Below are 6,000 nucleotides of genomic sequence, written 5' to 3'. Positions count from 1 at the left end.
AGGTGTCATGTTGCATTTGCAGAGCTCCTGAAGTACCACTACAGTCGAAACCTCCAAGAAGTGACCCCATTTTGGAAACTACACCTTTCAAGGCACCTGCTGCATAGGACTGCAGTGAGTTTTGACCACACAAGTGTTTGTTTTTTTCAGAATTTAATATGCAGTGGATAAAAATTGCTAATTTTTCACTGTTATCACAATTTTCACTGCCTAATATTCTGTGCCCAGCTCAAGACGCTGGAGATCTAAACCTGATTAAATGTTATGGGGATACAGCAATAGCTACAAGTGGCTGCAACCTGGACAAATAAGAGGTATGAGAAGGGACGGACTGTCCGAAGCCCGCTGGAGCACAGAGTTTGCACCATAGTTTGTGGGCACCGTGTCATGTTTGTAGAGCCCCTGATGTACCAATGGAATATCCCCTTATTTATGGAAACTACACCTTTCAAGGCACAGATCTAGGGGTGTGGTGAGACTTGTGACCCCACAGGTGGAAGGTTCAGAGTCAGAATTACAAGTTCTCCATAATTGTGCCATTTCAGTGCCCAACTTGTGCCTTTCAAGATATTTTTCCAATAATTGTTTTGTAAGTTCTCGGAGAAACGCCAATATCCAACATGTAAGGGTATGTATCCACGTTCAGGATTGCTTCAGGCTTTGGTCAGGATTTTATGCAGGTAAAATCCTGACCAAAAATGCACCTGAGGTCACTGGCAGGTCACCTGCGGTGTTCCTGCGTGTTTTGCTCATTGTAGCAACATGCTGCGTTCTGAAAAAACGCAACGCATGTGCGTTTTTGCGGGAAAAACCCATGCGTTTTTTAATGCACAGTGGAGACGGGATTTCATTAAATCCCCTCCACTATGCTGTAACATCTGGACGCTGCGTTTTTGATGCTGCAGCTCAGCGCTGCGTCAAAAACGCAGCGTTTCCTGAACGTGGACACATACCCTAAGGCCACGTTCACACGTTCAGTATTTTACATCAGTATCAGTAAGGGTATGTGTCCACATTCAGGATTGCATCAGGATTTGGTCAGGATTTTTCATCAGTATTTGTAAGCCAAAACCAGGAGTGGAACAATTAGAGGAAAAGTATAAGGCTATGTTCACACGGTGCGGTTTTTGCTGCGGATCCGCAGCAGATTTGCAGCTGCGGATCCGCAGACGTTTTCCATGCAGGGTACAGTACAATGTAACCCTATGGAAAACGAAATCCGCTGTGCCAACGATCCTTTTTTTCCGCTCGAAAATCCGCGCTGATTTTCTGCGGAAAAAAAGAAGTACCATGTCAATTCTTTCTGCGGATTCCGCTGCGGGTTTCCACCTGCCCCAATAGGAAACTGCAGTTGGAAACCCGCAGTGGAATCCGCAGTAGAAACAGGACCAAAACCCGCAGTGGAAAACCACTGCGGATTTCCACTGCGGGTTCTCAAAATCAGGACCTGAAAAATCCGCAGGCAAAACAGGATCGTGTGAACAAGCCCTAACAGAAACCTATGCACCACTTCTGCATTTATCACCCATTCCTGATTTTGGCTTACAAATACTGATGAAAAATCCTGACCAAATCCTGATGCAATCCTGAACGTGGACACATACCCTAAGAGAAGTGGTGCTCGGCTCTACATTGGGCTCGGCTGTCTGCACCCTCAATTAGTACAAACTGACACCTGTGTTGATTGACCTTACTGGCTTGACCAGAGCCAACCTTGTCTGAAAAGAACACGTCGCTATTTTGTTCCACAGACCCGTATCATAATAGTCATGGAGTGAGAAGGGGTTAAAGCTTGTTGTCAGTTAGATTAGCCCCTTTTCGTGCCCTGGCATACATGTACATCAGTGTGTACATATATAGAGCGGACTCAGGAGCTGAGCCCGCACCATACTAAGCAGGTGCTGGCTGTGTTACACAGCTAACTCCTGCTTCTAACCGTGAGTAAAACGCAAGAAAAACACGTGCGGATTTTCTGCAGAAAATCTCCAGTTTTGTTCAGGAAATTTCTGCAGAAAATCCTGACGTGTGCACATACCCTAAGGGGAGATTTTCTGCAGAAAATCCGCACGCGTTTTTCTCGCGGTTTACTCGCTGTTTTTGTGCAGATTTTTCGCGTTTTTTTCCGGAGCTTCCCAATGCATTAAATAGAGGGAAATCTGCGAAAAATCCGCAAAATTAATGAACATGCTGCGTATTTTTCCACAATGCGTTTTTATCACGGAAAAATATGCAGCATGTGCACAAAAATTGCGGAATGCATTCAAAATGATGGAATGCTTAATGTATGTGTTTTTTAAGTGTCTTTGCAGCGGAAAACAGCCAAAAAAATGCGCAAAAAACGCGAAAAATCCAGAACGTGTGCACATACCCTAATTATTCTGTGTTTGGGGTTGTGAGGGATCATACTGTCTTAGGGAGACTGTGTGGAGCATTATTATGTGTCTGAGGGTTGTAGGAGATAATGTGAAGGACAGCATTCTGTATTTGGGGTTATGGGAGAGCATACTGTGTTAGGGGGACTTTCGGGGACATCATTCTCTGGTGGCTGTGGGGGATCATTCTGTGTTTGGGGGACTATGTGTTTTGGGGTTGTGGGAGATAATACTGTGAGGGTCATCATTCTGTATTTGGGGCTGTGCGGGATCATACTGTGTTGGGGTACTGTGGGTATGATTATTCCATGTTTAGGGGACTATGGGGGATCATATTGTGTTGGGGGTACTGTGGGGATGATCATTTTGTGTTGGGGATATGGGTGTCATCATTCTGTGTTTGGGAGCTGTGCTAATATTGTGAGGGGTTAAAATTCTCTGCTTGGAGACTTTGGAGTTAATCATTCTATGTTTGCGTACTGTGGGAGATAATACTATGGGGGTAATTATTCTGTGTTTGGGGTTGTGAGGGATCATATTGTCTTTGGGGGACTGTGTGGGGCATTATTTTGTGTTTGGGAGTTGGAGATAATGTGAGGGACATCATTCTGTGCTTGGGGTTATTTGAGATCATACTGTGTTTGGGGGACTTTGAGGGTCATCATTCTCTGGTGGCTGTGGGGGATCATTCTGTGTTTGGGGGACTATGGGGGTCATTAATACTGTGTGGGTCATCATTCTGTATCTGGGGAATCATACTATGATGGGGTACTGTGGGTATGATCATTCCATGTTTAGGGGACTGTGGGGGATCATATTGTGTTGAGAGTGCTGTAGGGATAATCAGTTGGGGGACTATGGTCATCATTCTGTTTTTGGGGGCTGCAGGGGATCTTACTGTGTTGGGGGTGCTCTATGGGCCATCATATTGTGTTGAGGGCTGTGGGGGTCATCATTCTGTGTTTAAGGGCTGTGTCGGTTTATATTGCATGGTGGACTATAGGAACTATAGTATAGGGGACTTTGAGGGATATCAATGTGTTGGTGCCATGGAGTCATCATTCTGTATATAAGAAGCCGTATGGAATCACCCTGAGTGGGTGTCATAATTTTTTGTGTGAGATCAGACTCTTTGCAGTGCTGTGGAGTTCATCATACTGTGTATGGGGGATCATGGGATCCAGTATACTATGTGGGTAGCTGTGAGGAGTCCGGGGATATCATACTATTTTTAGGGAAGCTGCTGATTATAGTACATGCCTTGAATAACGGGAGCAGTGTGATTTACAGTTTTTCTTTAAACTATAAAAATCAGTAAATTATATGGTTTTGATCTGCTCAATAATAAGACCCTGGTGGATCTATCTAGGATTGTACAAAATTGATCTTCCTACAAATCGTTCATCCATCAAGTCACCATGACTCGAGATCGAGCCGAAGGCCATTAAAGGGAACCTCTCACCAGGAATAACGCTGTTAACCTGCTGATATGGGGTTAATCTACAGATGAACAACGTTATGATGCAGTCCGGCGCCTGCACGTAGGGGGGGAAAATGATCTTTATTCTCCACAACAGCATTCAGTCATGGGGCGCCAGATCTGCGCCCCCAGGCCTTGACTGACACTGGCTCTACATTGAGGTCGGCCATCAGTCAGGGCTGGGGGCACAGTTACAGAGGCCGCCCTGGATACTCAGGAGTGGGGACTGATCCAGCGCCCCATGACTGAATGCTGGTGGGGAGAATAAAGATTATTTTCTCCCCGCTGCATTTGGGTGCGTGCAGGAGCCAGACAGCACCATAACGCTGTTAATGTGCAGATTAACCCCATAACTGCAGGTTAACAGCGTTATTCCTGGTGACGGGTTCCCATTAAATAATAATAATATGGACTTCCGGGGGCGGAGTCATCAGTGATGGCCGCATTTTAGAAGCGCTCCCTAATATCGAGAAACTAAATCTGGGATCATCCCTGATTACAGTCCCCTGATACCGGCTGAGTATATTGGCGGTGATCCACTGCAAAAGGAGGATCACAGGGGTAGGCGCATTTTTTAGCCCGGGAGTCCCTGCCGTTTACTATCCTTCCCGGGGAGAGAGACCCGACCTGAGGCCTGAAAGTGAAACACGCGGAGAAGAGGTCCTTTCCAGTCACTCTGACTACATCACTGAGAGTGTCCAGAGATACCAGGCTGCGGGACGAGACCCATGGTCCTGAAGTGACTGTGCACCAGTTGTGACCGGAGAACGATCGGGAGAGCCGTGGAGGAAACGAGGCTTTGCAGAAGAACAAACGGGGGTCGGAAGACACGAGGCTGTTGTGCCGGAGAGGCACACTTACCGGACGGACCTGGCTGACACTGGGTGAGATTTCTGGAGCGGAGTGCCTGACAGACGAGGAGGCGGTGAGAGGCTCTGTCAGAACTGAAGGCGGAGAGACATTGCGGCCGCGGTGCGGAGACGCCTTCCCGCCATATTCAGCCTGAGTCTGGGGCTGGACGTCTAGCCCTCTGGTGTGGCGGCTGCTTCCGGAGTCTGCCCTGAGCCGGTGGGCGACATTGGGGGCGCAGTGGCTAGTGGGGTGGAGGTAAGCGGAGCTGACTTACTAAGCTGCCTATATATTGAGGCTTCGGTCGGTGAGGGGTCCCTCTGGCTTATTGAGCCCTTGCTGGTTTACTGACTGCCCGTGCTGGCCCGGGGACCTGCCATTTCAACTGGATCCTTGCCCCAGCCTAGAGTGTGGACTCTTTGAAGTTTACCTGGAAGAAGGATACGGACTTCCTCAATACTGGGAAGCATAGGCAGAGCTGTTTTCATATTTTATTTTTTTTTTATATATATATATCTTTTATTGAACTTTTTCTTTTAACTTTCTTTTCCTTTTTCTCTTTTCATTTTTGTGGTTGTAGTACCTTATCGTATAATACTATTTTCCCCCTTGAGTGAGTAGGGGGTGGCTTTGTGTATAGGGGAAGGACAGTTTTTTCTATATTTTGCTTTGCGATAGAAAAATAAGAGAAGCAGAGAGGCAATAGCCGTTAGCCCACATTGACTCTGTCCTCTCCTTTTCCCGCCCTTTAAAGACAGCACCTAGAGTCGTAATTTAAGAGTTGTAACCCAACAGCGCCATCTTGTGGTCCTTTTCTTTTAGAGCAGCAATTTTGAGATTTACAACCAAATAACGCCATCTAGTGGCACCACAAATCTTAGTTGATGCGTTGCACAAGCTTATTGTGCTGAATGTTATTTTTCTTTCTTTTTCTGTTATAATATATATACTCAATAACATTTGTTATACTGATTATAGTTACAGGCTGTTCACATTTACTGAAACTCTTTAGGAGGCATTTTATTATATACATAATCTCACTTTTGCTGTGGTTTCTCACTCTTATTGATTTCGAACCTCAATTTTACAAGCCTAAGTGATAGTGAGATCTAAGAACAGTGGATCCATAACTAAACCCTATTATTGAGTCCTTTGGTGGTTGAGAAGTCTTCGTACTACCACATCATGGACAAATATTTGGAGAAAACACAGGCTCCCTTACAGAAGGGGACCACATCTAGGCGCACCAAGCATAAGAATAAAAATAGAATGGAGGGTGGATCTTCAGCTGGGAGGTCC

General features: G+C 46.0%; 1 protein-coding gene across 2 annotated transcripts in view; it reads left to right on the top strand.

Annotated features, from left to right (window-relative positions):
- Window positions 1-6,000, top strand: part of LOC143815000 (gastrula zinc finger protein XlCGF66.1-like) — a 51,273-nt gene continuing 45,273 nt past the window's right edge. Inside the window, exon 1 of one of the 2 annotated variants that reach the window (XM_077293768.1) lies at window positions 1-114. The gene's annotated coding sequence lies outside the window, so the exon portion shown is untranslated. The remainder of the gene's footprint in view (window positions 115-6,000) is intronic. The other variant, XM_077293770.1, reaches the window with a different exon arrangement.

Source organism: Ranitomeya variabilis, chromosome 3 (assembly GCF_051348905.1).
Source record: "Ranitomeya variabilis isolate aRanVar5 chromosome 3, aRanVar5.hap1, whole genome shotgun sequence".
Lineage (NCBI taxonomy): Eukaryota > Metazoa > Chordata > Amphibia > Anura > Dendrobatidae > Ranitomeya > Ranitomeya variabilis.
This window is presented reverse-complemented; position numbering and strand designations above follow the sequence as displayed.